We start from the raw sequence: 15,229 nt of genomic DNA, 5'->3' as shown, positions 1-15,229 counted from the left end.
AAAGAATTCCTGAACTCTCAGCAGCCCATCCCTCCTGAGAAGGCTGCACACTGACAGGTGCTCACTCTGCTCTCCAGCCCTGGCTGTGTACTCTGCTGCCTGTTTTGCAGCAGACTGTCTGGTGACACTTGCCTCCTCCTGTGCACATGCAGAAGTCAGGGAAGGAGGGAAGCTCCCCATCCTGCCTGCCTGTATAACCCAATTTCTCCTATTAGAACTGGAGTGTCTTCACCGATACTGCAAGAGATGGACTGTAGATGCCATGTGACGTCACTACATCCCACACCATTTAAGAGCTAACCTGATTCCTCCTTTCCCAATGTCCTTTCGATGTATGGAGAGAAAGCACTAGAGCTTTATTTTCGTATCTCCTATTGCCTCACTCAGCTCGTTACATTTCACACACTTACATAATTATATATAATATTTTACAAGCAACAGCAAAATGTCTGGCTGTCCTATACGTTGAAAGTTGCTCACAGTCATGCAATAAATTTAGGACCAGGCTCTAAATACTATCCCAGCATTCCAAACTTACAATCATGTCTTCCTTTTCATTCAAGTTTCTCTCCAGTGCTTCTCAAGACATATGAGAGCCTTGCTTTTGAATGAGGTAAGTGCTTGCAGAGCTCAGATGAAAATGTACCAAAATGAATGCTCTTGAACTATCAGAAAAGCAAAGAATCACAAATAGAAATTGAAGTATTCAACCCTTATTGTATGAAGAGTTACAAATAAACACACAACTGATATGTATATCATTCACTGGAAGGAATTTATATATTTTTAAATATTTTATGACCTATGTATGTGGATTTGGGTACCTTGACACAAGATGTCTAACATGAGTAAAAATTAAAGTATAAAGAAACAAATGCACATCACTCCTATAATGATACCAAATGAACCAGGCACATCTGAGACATACACATAAAGATTTACATAGAAAAATCCAATATTAATGGGGTAAAAAAAAAAGATATATCAGACCTTTAAGAGACCATTTTTCCCAATTAAGTATTTAAAACATTTACTAGGAAATAAGTTATTCTTAGTAAATTGTTGTGTCAGTGTGATATAAAAATAGGTATTTATAGTAACAGTGAGTATTATATACTAAAAGGTACTTGGTGTCCAAGGAAATTTCCTTATTAAAACTTACTAAAGGCAAAGGATTTATTTCTTTTGTTTCTATGAAACTCTGGTCCATGTTCCAAGACTACAGGCTAGATTTGTACAAAGTCACTTCAAAATGATACCAAGCAGTAGTTTAAATTGCTCAGGCATTTTCTTTGGTCCCGTTCCTGACTTACACCTTCCTCCAAAGCCAGAGATATATTTATATGTGAGTAAAAGCTTATACCATGGGAAACCATCATACAAATAGCTTATAGATACTTGTAAGTTCCAACTGTGACCAAAAATAATCGGACTATTTGTAATATGCAAAATAAATTCCATAAAAGATAAATCCACTTAAAATTATTCACAATTTTTAAAAGTGTAGAAGTCAGATCACGTGTTACTAGATCTACCATTCTATGTTATCTCGGTAAAAATAGTTATGGTAGGACCATGAAGACTTAAATCTAAGAAGAATCACAGAACTATGAACTAAAGTCACTGTGGCAGATAAGATCAAAGAACACTTCAAAAGTTTCACCCTTAGATATGAAAACTAAACACAGAAATGACAAAAATAATTCTTTCAGAAATAAAATTTAACATAAATTAGTATATTACAGCTTTAAAATATTTTGCTTAAATAATAAAAAAGTATAACTGGTATAGCATTGATTAGAATGTTTCTTGAATATTGTCTTCCCTACAGAGTTTTCATGGAAAACTGGTGTAGGGAACTTTCCTCAAGTTCAACATTTCATGAGATTAATGCACTACATAATAAAAATGTGGGAAAAATGGCTCTGGGAGTTTTGGGACACGTATTTTCTCTTAAAATGTTTCTCTGTTTCTGAAAATAGTGGAATAAAATGTATTCCTTCAACATAATTCTGACCAGTTTTGAGACATAATCCTTTACTTAACATCCAATTTTCTGAGAGTACACATACCATATTTTAGATTGAAAATACCTGTGAGTCTACGTTAGAATTCAATATTCTGACATCTTTTTGATCGTCATGGTTACTCCATTAGTCAGGGTTCTCTAGGGAGACAGAATCAATAGGAGATATCTGCCAATAGTAAGAGATTTTATAAGAGTCTCTCACATGACCGTGGGGATGCACAAGCCCAGGTTCCACAGGCAGGCTGCAAAGCAAGGGCTCTGATGAAAGCCCACTGACGGTTCTTGATGAGTGTCTGGGAGACAGTGGTTGTCCAAACAGGAGCTGGGAAATTGTCCCGGAATGCTGGAGTCACTTCCCCTTTTAAGGCATTCAGCTGACTGGATAAAGCAGTACTCATTGCTGATGACAATCTCCTTGACTGACGGAGATGCAATCAGCCATCTATGCAGTAAACTCACTGGTGACTAAAGTCCAGAAATGTCCTTATATTACAACTAGCTCAGTGTTTGCTTGGCCAAACAACTGCGCACAATTACCTGGCCAAGCTGACACATTAGCCTAACCTTCACAGTTACTCCACTCATTTTGAATTGTGCACCTTTACAACCAGAAGTTTCTTTCTAATGATTCTCACCATATCTATGGTCCCTCATACATGGGAGACACTTATATATTTTAATGTAATATTTATTGTGATCTATGTATCTTTAAAAAAACTCAAATAAAAATTTAAAAATTTAAAACAATAAGAGGTTCTGTGGGTGGCGGACTTGCCCAGTGGTTAGGGCATCCGCCTACCACATGGGAGGTCTGCAGTTCAAACCCCAGGCCTCCTTGACCCATGTGGAGCTGGCCCATACTTAGTGCTGGTGCACGCAAGGTGAGCCCTGCCACGCAGGGATGCCCTCCGAGTAAGTGAGCCCCACGTGCAAGGAGTGCACCCCATAAGGAGAGCTGCCCAGCATGAAAGAAACTGCAGCCTGCCCAGTAATGGTGCTACACACACAGAGAGCTGACACAACAAGATGATGCAATAAAAAGAAACACAGATTCACTGTGCCACTGACAACAGAGTGGACAAAGAAGATGACACAGCAAATAGACACAGATCACAGATAACTGGGGTGGGGAGAAGGGGAGAGAAATAAATAAATTAATTTAAAAAATAAGACATTCTGATTATGCCACACCCCACCACACCCCACTCATCCCACATCAACAACCTCTTTCATCAGGGACACACTCACTGCATTGGGGAATACATCTTGGAGCACTACTATACCGCCTGGATTATAGCTGACATTGAAGATTACACTTTCCCCCAGTCCATTCAGTGGGATATGGCAGGATATATAATGTCCTGCATCTGTCCCTGCAATATCATTCAGGACAACTCCAAGTCCTGAAAATGCCCCCATATCACACTGCTTCCTTCCTCTCCCTGTGCTCAGCAACTCCCCTGTACACTGTCTCCACATCAATGATACAGTTCCTTCCATTGCTAGAGTCAAAACAGTTTTAGAGTAGAATACCAGTAAGTCCACTCTAATCCATATTTTATTCCACCATCCTGTGCACCCTGGGATAGTGATGTCCACTCCACCTCTAAATCGAGAGGGGGCTTAGATCCCACATAGCTGATGGACACAATTCTCCTGCTTGCAGTTGTAGACTCTCTCGGTTCCCTGGTGTGGTGGTTCACCATCCTCACCTCCCTGTTAGCTGACCTGAGTAAGTCCAACGAAACGGAGATTAAGGTGCCACAACTCCGCTGAGGCTCAGGGCCCAACTGGCACATGGACTGCCCAGACATTCAAGTCTACTGAGTATATACCAACTCCAGGTTCAGCACAAGTGACAGATGAGGCATGTGTAGAGAGGTCACATGTGAGTCCAACTCCATCATGCTCAGGGGCACAAATTCCAAAGTAGGGTCCACTGGCAAGGCATTGAACACCAGAGCCATCTGCCATGACCGTAGAACATGTGTTCCTCTGTAGCCCTCAGGAGCACCACTACCAGGGGTTGTTATCCACTTTAGCTGTCTCTGGGATCCTGCTGAGGTGTGCATAAGCACAACCCCTCCCATGACCTCCCCGCTCATTTTGAAGTCTCTTAGCCATATAAACTCATTTGTCTTTACCATTTCCCCCTTTTATTCAAGGCATTTTTCTAGTTGCATCACTAGCTGCTGCTTGGGAGTAATTCCTTGGTGCAAGGAAAGCTCAACCCCGGGAGTCATGTCCCATGCTGGGGGCATGCTGAGATTGGCATAGACAGAGGCCACATTTAAGCAACAAGGAGGCTCTCAGGAGTAACTCTTATGCACCCTGTAGCTCTAGGCCTAGTTGGAATTTCAAGCACAGAGGCTCATAAACATAGTCATCAGTACCAAGGGCCCATCATCGGATCATCTTTCTTCACTGGTCTTTGCCTGTGCACTAGGGGGACTGTTGCTGTTCTGCTGGGGAATGTGACAGAGCTCCCCAAGCTGGCAACTCAGCACTCCCTCAGTTGTTGTTTGTAACTCTACCTACTATGACGATATCCAACGAATACCCAAACATTTTTATATAGCCTATATACATGCCCAGAACTCCCTCCCAACCATGTGCCCCCCATCAATGACACCCCACACCAGTGTTCCTCCCCTGCCATAGTTGAACCCCACTGTGATTCAAAATTTCTTCAAAAATGAAGCATAATATATTGCCAAATTTGATCAGTACGAAAATGAAATAGTAACAGGTTTCAAGATTAGAAACAAAATTCATATTAATTTAGAAAATCTGAAATACAGTAAAAAACAGGGGTACTAAAAATTGAAAAATATCATAAAACTTTGGTTTTGATATTTTGCCTTTCATCACTGTAATAGCTGTTACCCTGTATGTACAGTGGCAAGGCAATCACTTCCATTCTTTCCTTGGTGCCTACACACTTTTTTTAAAAAAAATTTTTAATTTTTAATTTTGTCTTCAAAAAAATTTAGATTACAGTAAGGTCACATATACAATAGATGGGACTCCCATATAGTCAACATCAAACCCTTTTCCTCCTTCCCCAGCAAGATCTTTTCATATCCTCTTAGGTATGGGTCTTCATACTCCTTTTCTCCACTGCACCTGTACTTCTCTAGTTTCTTTCTCAATCTGATTATTATTGCCCCTTGTTTAACTTTTATTTTGGAAGGGAACAACTGCCATCTTGTCTAGGTGCTACCTTTAAATGTGTATATATTTTCAGAATCAATTATCTTTAAAGGCGTTTTCAATTACATATCCTTCAAATACATTTTATTTCTGAACTTAAGCTTATATTTATGAGTATTTTACTCCTACAATTAAATTTTAATTTCTCATTGTATTTTAATGCTGCCTTTTCAGTGACTCTTATCATTCATATGAGGCATTTGAATTTCAGTTTCCTTTTTATTTAGTCTTTTAATTTGGTTTTCATGGTGGCAGTTTTTAGATTTTTTAAAAAACGTTATTTCTAGTGCTATAGATTCCCAATCCTATAGGTTCAGAGTCATTTAATAGGACCTACAATTTTATCAACAATTGGTTTTCCTATTAGCAGGCACACAAAAGATCTGCCAAAGTAACTTATGTATAGCACATGGTCCAAAAACTCATCAGTAAGTTTTGCGCATACTGTATTTAAACACTTTATTTTAGAAATAACCTCTAGCAAGAAAGAATAGGTATAATTTTGTTTACTGGTATTTCAAATTTTTCCATCAACACATAAAAATCCTGCCCGCCACAAGACACCTTGATTCTCTTACTTTGAGCATCTTGAAAACATGTACATTACTCGGAATTGTGTGGATTCAAACCATGAAAATGTTGTTCTCCTACTAATGGGGTAACATTCTGGGATTTCAGAATTGCACATCCAGGCTTCCTGTACCCTGGGGACATTCTGCTGCTATGTGGACTGTCATTTGTAGAAGTCACTAAACCCTATTCACAGTTGCATCTGCAGCATCTTTTGTGGAATCTCTCTTTTTTCTTTCTTTGTTTCTTTCTTTTTTAGTCAGGCCAGGAAAAAGATTTTATTTAGAAATGGGAGAAAGAAGAGAACTTGCTGAGAAATGGAGAGGATGGAAATAAGCACCATTACTGGTGTTGGCTCCTCTAGGCAGAGAAAGTGAGTTCTGGCTTGTGTGGTCATCTTCAAGGCTATTAATTTTCTCTCCCCTTACTAATGCTAATGGGAAGGGCCCAAGCTGCTATTGGTTATCCCACCAATAATGGGAGCCAAAGTTGAGTACTCTTTGGAATATGCAGTGCCTCCCCTCAGCCCAGGAAAGAGTCCCAACTGGAACCTGAAAGTCAAGGACAATGCCTTGTCTGTTGGCCATGTTGTGGCTCATCTCATTTCCCTGTACTCAACTGTCTCAACTCACCCTCAGAGAGTTCATGCCATTCTTCTTAAAGGGGTGCTGAGGGGCCAAGGCCATTCTTCTGTAGTTGCTTCCTGCTGGTTAGGGCAGTAGTCCCTGCCTGACAGGGCATGAACCTCTCTTGCTATTCTATTGTGTTTGAGGAAAAATGGGTCTGCATCCTGGTTGGAACTGGATGAAATCCCCACATGATTAATAAGGCATTGATCCATAAGAAATAAACTTAATTTGAATTTTGAAAATCCATGGTCCCAATAAGGAGACAAAGAAGATGGTGGCAAAAAGAACCAAAAAGGGGTGCAGTCATGACATACTAGACCACAAGAGTGAGAAAGGACAGGTACCTTCAGAGGCTGTTTCCTCCCAAACTTGATGGAAACAGCATTCTTCCTTGAAGTCTTGTATGCTGCTGGTTAACTCCAGGGAGAGACTGTAGGAGACCTGCTAGGTTTCAGTATGAACTTCAATCCCAGTTCCTAAAGCAGTGGTTATGCTTAGGACAGCTAGGAGAGGTGTGAAGAGGGACTGCCCTAGACAGAAACTCACAGAGACAGTATAGGCAGCAAGACAAGCACATGGCAAAGAAAATAAAGATGGTACTTAAGAGAGCCATTCCTTTATCTTACAGCTACATTCCTTACCTACTTATAAAATGAATTACATTTACCAAGATTTTTAACATGCTCAAAAACCTTCTGCATATGATCTAGAATTGAAGAGATATTATCATATTCATCAGGATGTAGGTAAGTACTTCATACTAATCAATGCATGAATCAATGCACAAACTCCTCTTTGAGCTGCAGTTAATAGATCTAAGCTCCAGGTTTGCAATACCATATATGTTACCTCCCCGTGGGAGCAGGCCATAATGCCAATTGTGTTTAAGTTCTACTCACAGTACTCTGATCATTGTTGCTTCACGTGGTGAGTCCTTCACACAGCCAGCGTCCTGCAGCATAGTTGATCTTAGAGAGAGACTAGGAAGGGAAGGCTCCAGTGTTTCACGTGCCTGGGGCACAGTGCCCTTCGACACTATGAAGGCACTATGGAGCCACTATGGAGGCAATGTCCATTGTATATCTCGCCATTAGCAATCCATCGATGGCTGCTGCAGGAGTCTGAAGCTGCAATGTACTCTTCATCCTCTTCAGGAGCATAAGCAGAGATCTGGTAGACACCTTTATTTTGCAGAGGTCAGTGACCAACTTGGCCAACAACTCAAATGGACAGGCAACATGCAGGGTATTTCAGCCAGGTTTGGATGCTCAAGCGATTTTAAAAGAGATAGACTTCCATATTGTTGATCTTTACATACTTCCTAAATACCTCCAATATATTCTATAACATATTAAATGATATTACTTTTGCCAAGTTATGTAAAAGACAGGTATTTTACTTTAGCAGTATAGGAGAAACTACTTTCTCCAGTATTTTATGAAAACTAAGGGTTCCCAAAGCAATCAAGAATCTTTCCATACCACCACTTTAACATGCAGATTGAGGTGGCCTCTGATAGGTTTCCCTGCTATGAAGTTACCCTTTATTAGTAATATCAATGTACAGTTCTAATTAATAATGGTTTCCTGGAATTAGTCACTTAAATGCTTCAGTTTAGAAGATGCTTTTCCAAACTCCATATAATTTACCACAACCACATGGACTGGATACTTCACATTAAAATAAGCTTATTAAATTACAATTAGGGAGGCATATGTAGCTGAAGTGACCAGGTTCCCATCTACCATATAGGAGGCCCCAGCTTCAATTCCCAGGGCCTCCTGGTAAAGGCAAACTGGCCTGAGCACTCTAGAGCTGAAAGTCCATTGACATGGAGAGCTGACAGCCCATGCTGCGCACAGCTGGTGCAGCAAGGTGACACGACAAAGTGAGACACAGAGGAGAGACACTGAGAGATGCAGCAGACTGGAGAGATGAGGCGGCTTGTGAAAGTGAATACCTCTCTCCCACATTGGAGGTTCTGGGATCGGTTCCCAGAGCCTCTTAAAGAAAAGACACGGGAAGCACATGTGAGTGCAAAAACAAAAAGGTGGGGGGAATAAATCTTTTTAAAAAAATGACAATTAGCAGCCAATGAAGCTTACTTTATTCATTAAAGAGAGGGCAGATCTACATTTCCTCTGTTTAACTTAATTCCATTAAACATGAATTTAGAATTTCATTGTCTTAAAGACTTAATGTAATATTTATTTAATTGGCATTCTATAAATGTAGGGAGATTACATCTAAGTTAAATAAAATTGAAATCATTATAGTTTATTCCAGGAATGTTCTTTTTCCTTCCTTTACATAAGGTTTAAAACTTCTCTTTAATAAAATTCTAAAACTGTGAGTAATCTTAAAAGCATACTGAATGCTAGGTTCTGGAATATATTTCAATTGTTTAATTTGTTTCAATCATAATTTAGAAAAGATCTTCCATAGCTTTCAAGGACTTTTCATTTGCTTTCTGAAATTCATTAATAGGATTATTAACCACCCTTATTTTAAGGCTATTGAAAGGTTTAAATTGGGGGAGCACAGGACAAACTGATTTTTAATTCCACAGCCTAGATGACTGTTTTAATCTGCCACACCTAGCCCCTCACTCAGAGCTCTGGCAAAGAGAAGGCCCAAGGCACTGGGGAGGTTAAAGGGCTCAGGAAAACCTTTCCCTTTCCCAATTCCCAAATGCCCCACTCCCTTCCCTTCCCACACTTGCCCACATAACAACACCCCTCATTAGCGTGGTACATTCGTTACAATTGATGACCACATATTGGAGCACTGCCACTCAGTGGGGATCATAGTTTACATTATAGTTTAAATTCTCTCCCATACAATTTTATAAGTTATGACAATACATATAAAGGCCTGAACCTGACCCTGCAACATCATTAAGCATAATTCCAGTGTCCTGAAAAGGTCCCTTATTACACCTATTTTTCCCTCTCCCTCCCCTCAGAACCCTGGTGGCCATTGCTTCCTCATCAATGATAAAAGTTCTTCCATTACTAGAATCACAATAAGTCTGTAACAGAATAACAGTAAGTCTACTGTAGTCCATCATTCATTCCCTGATTGTGAGGATTCTGGAATGGTGATGCCCAGTCTCTCTCTAACTGAGAGGAGGCTTAGAGCCCAAGGGGCAGGTGGAGGGACTATCTTCTTGTAGCTGCAGACTCTGTCTGTTCTTTGGAATGGCTGTTGTCCATTCTCATCTCCTTGTCAGATGTCCTTGGTGAGTCCAATGAACAGGAGAGTAGGTGTTGCAAATCTCTTGGGTTTCAGAGCCCAACTGGCACACAGAAAGCCCAAAACTATAAGTCTCTTGGACATAAACCTATCAATTCTATTACTAACTATAGGTTCAAATGCAATTGGCAGGAGAGCCATGTGTTTGGAAACTGCAACCGAGTCCAACTCGGTCACACTGGGGAGCATAAATTCCAAAGTAGGATCCAATGGTGGGGTGCCAAACTCCTCAGACATCAACCTAGCCTATAGTGTCTGGCTGTCTCCAGAGCTCTCAGGAACCCAGCTATTTGAGGCACTTATTTACTGTAGCAATCGGATCCTACTAGGACATGCGTAAGTGTAACCTCTAGAATGATCTGCCCACTCACTTTGAAGTCTCTTAAACCATATAAACTCATTTGTCTTTACTGTTTCCCCCTTTTGGTCAATGTCTTTTTCCAGTTTCTTTGCTACTTGGTGCTTGGCAGTAATCCCTCGGTGTAAGGGAGCCTCATCCCTGGGCATTATGTCCCATGCCAGGGGGAAGATAGTGCATTTATATGTTGAGTTTGGCTTAGAGAGGCCACACTTGAGCAACGGGGAGGCTCTCAGGAGGTAACTCTTAGGCAGCCTATAACACTAAGCTCGGTTTCAATTTCAAAAGTAAAGGTTCATAAGTACAGTCATCAATGTCAAGGGCCCATCAATGGCCCATGCTCTTTTTCTACTCACTGCCCCTATACTCAGGGGATTCTTGCCGTCCCATTAGGGAATGTGGCAGAACTGGACATTTAAGGTTCTCTTGGTTATTGTGTGATTCTTCACCCACTGTGACAATGCCCATGAACATCTGACCACACACCTCACATGCATGCCCCAGGTGAACCTCTTCCCATGAATCCCCCATCATTGTCACCCCACACCAATGATCCTCCCCTGCCACAGCTGGAGCCTTTCTTAGACCCAACATTTCTTCAAAACATGAAGCCAATGAAACAACCAAACACAATTAATAAGAAAATGAAATGATAGTTTCAAAAATAACAAAAATTTTTTAAAAATTGAAAAAAAATTTTTTTTCATTATGCCTTCCATCACTATAAGATCTCTTGTCTTGTATGTACAGTGACATTTTCTTCCATTTATTCCCCTAGTGTCTTATTTTCTTCATTGTATCTTCAGAGAATCTTTAGGTTATAGAAAAGCCATGTGGAGAATATAGGGTATTCCCATATACTCAATATCCTCCCCCTTTTCCTGTTTCCCCTATCAATAATATTTTACATGTGGATGGTATATTTGTTACAGTTGATGTACAAATATTGAAGCATTGCTACTAACCCTGGTCAATGATTTACATTATGGTTTATAATTTGGACCCTACACTTTTATAAATTTTGATGACATTTAACAAGGCCTGTAGCCATCTCTGTAAGACCATGTGGAACAATTCCATCACCCCAAAAATGCCCCAAGTTCCACCTATTTTATTTCTCTCTCACCTCCCCTTGGGACCTGGGCAAGCATCATGCTTCACTCCTTCAAGAATGAGATTCATGGGAAACGGACTTTGGCCCAGTGGTTAGGGCGTCCATCTACCATATGGGAGGTCCGCGGTTCAAACCCCGGGCCTCCTTGACCCGTGTGGAGCTGGCCATGAGCAGTGCTGATGCGCGCAAGGAGGGCTGTGCCACGCAAGGGTGTCCCCCGCGTGGGGGAGCCGTATGCGCAAGGAGTGCGCCCGTGAGGAAAGCCACCCAGCATGAAAAGAAAGAGCAGCCTGCCCAGGAATGGCGCTGCCCACACTTCCCATGCCGCTGACGACAAGAGAAGCGGACAAAGAAACAAGACGCAGCAAACAGACACCAAGAACAGACAACCAGGGGAGGGGGGAAATTAAATAAATAAATAAATCTTTAAAAAAAAAAAAGAATGAGATTCATAGTTGCTTACAACAACACTGAGGGCTCCATATACTGGCCTGTCCTCCCATTTAAGCACTGCCTACAATCTCAAGAGACTCCTGCCACTCTATTTGAGAACACAGCAGGACTCCCCAGGAGGCCACCCCTTCCCTCTCATTATGTGGGTCTCCACCCTCTGATAACACATACTACATGGGATGAACACTCACACACTCCCTAGAAGCCTGCCTCAGGTGGGCCCTGTCCTGCATGCTCCCCACCTCCAACACCCTAAACCAGTAACTCTCCCTTCCATATTTGCCAAAATAACATTCTCAATGTTGTCATTTCAACCACATACCCACAAATGCCAATGTGTTCACCTGCTTCCTCCCCCAACCCTCTCCCCAGTTCCATGTACAGTTCAACCCACCCTCCCCTCCCCAACCCCTCACAAACCAGCACCACCCAACCCAACAGCATCACTGTACTGCTCTCACACCCATTCACTACACAACTAATTCCCAGAGTTCATCTGTTCCCTCCTCCAATCCTTGCCCCAGTTCCATGGACAGGACAGTGCAACACACCCCTACCCCACCCCCTTGCAGACCAGCACCACCCATCCCAATAGCCTCGCTGTACCACCGTCATGCCCATCCACTGCACAGCTACACCCTTCCACCTTATCATCAGTTTTCCCCATAAGGGCACTGGCTCACATCCCTCTACACCATTGCTGACAGACACGTAAATTTAAGCAAGGATTAAAATAAAGTGGTCATTTACTGGCAAAGCAGCTGTGTTTCATGGATAGGGCACTGCCCTTGGAGTTTCCACTCCCAGGTGAGGATCCAGATCTGAGTCATATTAAGTTGTGAGATCTCAGGCAAGACACTGGACCTTTAATTAACCTTCCCCAGCATCTACACTACATAGTTTATATACATTAAGTCATTCATAGACAAATGTCATGGTTGATTTACTATCCTCCTCCTCAGGTGGAAAAACTGAGGTACAGAATTCTATGTGCAACAATGACAAAAAATAGAAGTAAACTTCATCAGAAGTCAAAAGTTTTGTCACTCAAAGGACGTTATCAAGAAAGTGAAAAGAACCTACAGAAATAGTTGCAAATCTTATTTCCAGTATAGGTTTAAATAGCCACTATGTATAAGAGAACACCTACAACTCCACAACAAAAAGAAAAACAACCCAACTAAAAATGGGCAAAGGACTTGAACAGATGATTCCCAGAGGATATATCAAATACCAATAAACACAGGAAAAGATATTCAAAGTCATTATTCATTAGGGAAATTCCTATAGAACATATGGTTTCTGCAGGGCCAGCATTTGTGACTCCATGGAGGTTGAAATGATCTGGAAGATGTCAAGAAAACACTGGCAATTTTGGAAATTTAGGTTAGATACAGAACAAATGGGAGGCACCATGGGAACTTGTCATTGAATTTTAGAACCATTTGTAGGCTGATTATTACAAGTTACTTTAGGTTGCCATTAACTACAATTCTTTTCTTCTACTGTCTTTGCTATTCTTCTTACAGTAAGAAGGGTGGCCCAGCAGCAGCTCATACTGTACTTGTTAATCTACAAACTCCACTCTACCCTTCTGCCCAAGGCCAGAATACTCCCTGAGTAATTCATGGTTAAACACCAATGTGCTCACAGATACTCTGTGACCTCTGAGCTCCCAAGGAATAAAAGATAGTGGAGCTTCCCAAAGACCAAGAAGATGAGGTGGCCCATCTAATGCTGAGGTGAGGTCACTATTCTTTGTCTAGGATATAAATATTACCTTTCTTGTTTCTTTCTCTTTCCACTGACTTCAGATAAGGATATCTAATTATGTATAATATATTTGATATATACAATTTTCTAGCAGGGGAAAGTGTCAAGTGGGGTCCTCTTCAAACTGACCCCTTCTTTAAAAGGGCATCCACAAAAGGCAGCAGATTATAAACTCCATGATAGGGGTCTTGACCTCAGCAACTTTTTTTCCTCCACTGATTAAGAATTTTGTAATCGCAAAGTGAAATAGACTTGAGGGATTTATGTTTAAGCAAAGCATGTGCTCTGCCACAGATGTCCCTCCACTGGCTTATAGGGCCTTTGACTTGACCACTGTTTCCTTTCCCACCTGTTCTTCTAAAGCACCAAGGGAACAAAGTACCTGAGCAAACACTACACAGCATGATCCAATATGGAGTTTTCATTTCTGTAACTGGGAATGACTCTAAGTGGAAGCAAAAACAGCACATATTCTGGAAGCACTCACTCTTGAGGAAATATCTGCATAAGAAAATCAGAGCATTCTTCCTGGCTTTGTCTGGAGAGTCATTCTGTTTCCATATCCTGGAAGAAATGAGGATTGGGGTATGGTTAAAAAAAGAGATTTTCCAGGTAAAGAACTAGGTTTTACAAGCATCAGTGTTCCCTTAGGTGGCAAGAACTCTGTGTACAGGGACTGGGGACTGTCTATGTGCAAGTCTGAGTGGTGTGTTTGGGAATGTGGGGGCAGGGGAGGGGGTGTGAGTGTGTGTCCTGGAGAGGGGCAGTGGGATGCATATCCTTGAACACACTTCTAGCCTCCACTCTACACCCAGAACCCAAATCCAAGGATTAGGAATAAAACCTGAACTTGCTCTCAGTTGAGAGGGATTGCTGTCCAGCTGCCGCTCAGTACTTCCCAAGGCCTGGCAGGCTTTCTGGAGGACTTGTGTGAAGGGGCTACTGCCTGGCTTCTTCCACACACTGGCTCTCACACACCTGGTCTCCTGGAATGAACCAGGCCCAGCACAGAGTCTCTGGACCACAGGACCCAGGGCTCCCTGCTCCTTTCAGCACCCACAGCTCCAGTGAGACAGGTCAGCCCTATCCCCCACACTCTACCACCCCCCTCCCTGTGAACTTTCCTCAGGCCACACAAGTTTTCCTGTACTGGGTCACTTGGACATGTATAAATGTTTTCTTCCCTCCCTCCCCCAGCTGCCAACACTGTTCCAGAACAAGTCTGGTTCCAGAAATTATTCTGTACTCATTCAAGAAAACAAGACTTGGGAAGAAAAAGAGATGAAGAGAAAGAAGAGGAAATGTGGAGCAGGTCAGAAGAAGAGGGGAAGGGAAACAAGTGCATATGGAATCCACTGCTTTTCTAGCTATCTTTCTGGTATTTCAGGAAATTCGGCAAAATGGAGGGGAACACTAGGTAACTGCAATTAACATTTTATGTGAACATGCAAGTGGAGCTAGGAACTAGCTGGTGAAAATAGGCACAGGAGGTAAAGGATGCCCTAACAACTTCTACCCAGGGGACAGAAACGCTTTCCATAAAAGCACCTAAGTTGCTCGGCCATCCAGCCAATGGCTCCTTAATTTGGGCAAGAGGGCTGTAGGTGCCTGTAGGGTCACCGTATACAGCTTCCTCTTCCATTACTCTCTGTGCCTTTCCCAATTCTGGAACTTGTGTTTGTGTTCCAGATCTTAGTATCAACAGCTACGAAGACCATGCATGAACTGAAGGCCTTTGTCAGACCCTCAGAGGAGCTGGTGTTTGCAGACTGAAAGGCATAATTCCCTGAAATGGGGATACCTCAGTACTCAACCCCTTATACCCATTCTTTAAT

General features: G+C 41.8%; 1 long non-coding RNA gene across 9 annotated transcripts in view; it reads right to left on the bottom strand.

Annotated features, from left to right (window-relative positions):
* Positions 1 to 15,229, bottom strand: part of LOC131273456 (uncharacterized) — a 407,742-nt gene that overhangs the window by 85,464 nt on the left and 307,049 nt on the right. For 7 of the 9 annotated variants that reach the window (XR_011645849.1, XR_011645848.1, XR_011645842.1 and 4 more), the window contains one exon: positions 13,777 to 13,958. This is a non-coding gene — a long non-coding RNA (uncharacterized lncRNA). The remainder of the gene's footprint in view (positions 1 to 13,776; positions 13,959 to 15,229) is intronic. The other 2 variants (XR_011645847.1, XR_011645845.1) reach the window with 1 other exon arrangement.

The sequence above is a fragment of the Dasypus novemcinctus genome, chromosome 15 (assembly GCF_030445035.2).
Source record: "Dasypus novemcinctus isolate mDasNov1 chromosome 15, mDasNov1.1.hap2, whole genome shotgun sequence".
NCBI lineage: Eukaryota > Metazoa > Chordata > Mammalia > Cingulata > Dasypodidae > Dasypus > Dasypus novemcinctus.
This window is presented reverse-complemented; position numbering and strand designations above follow the sequence as displayed.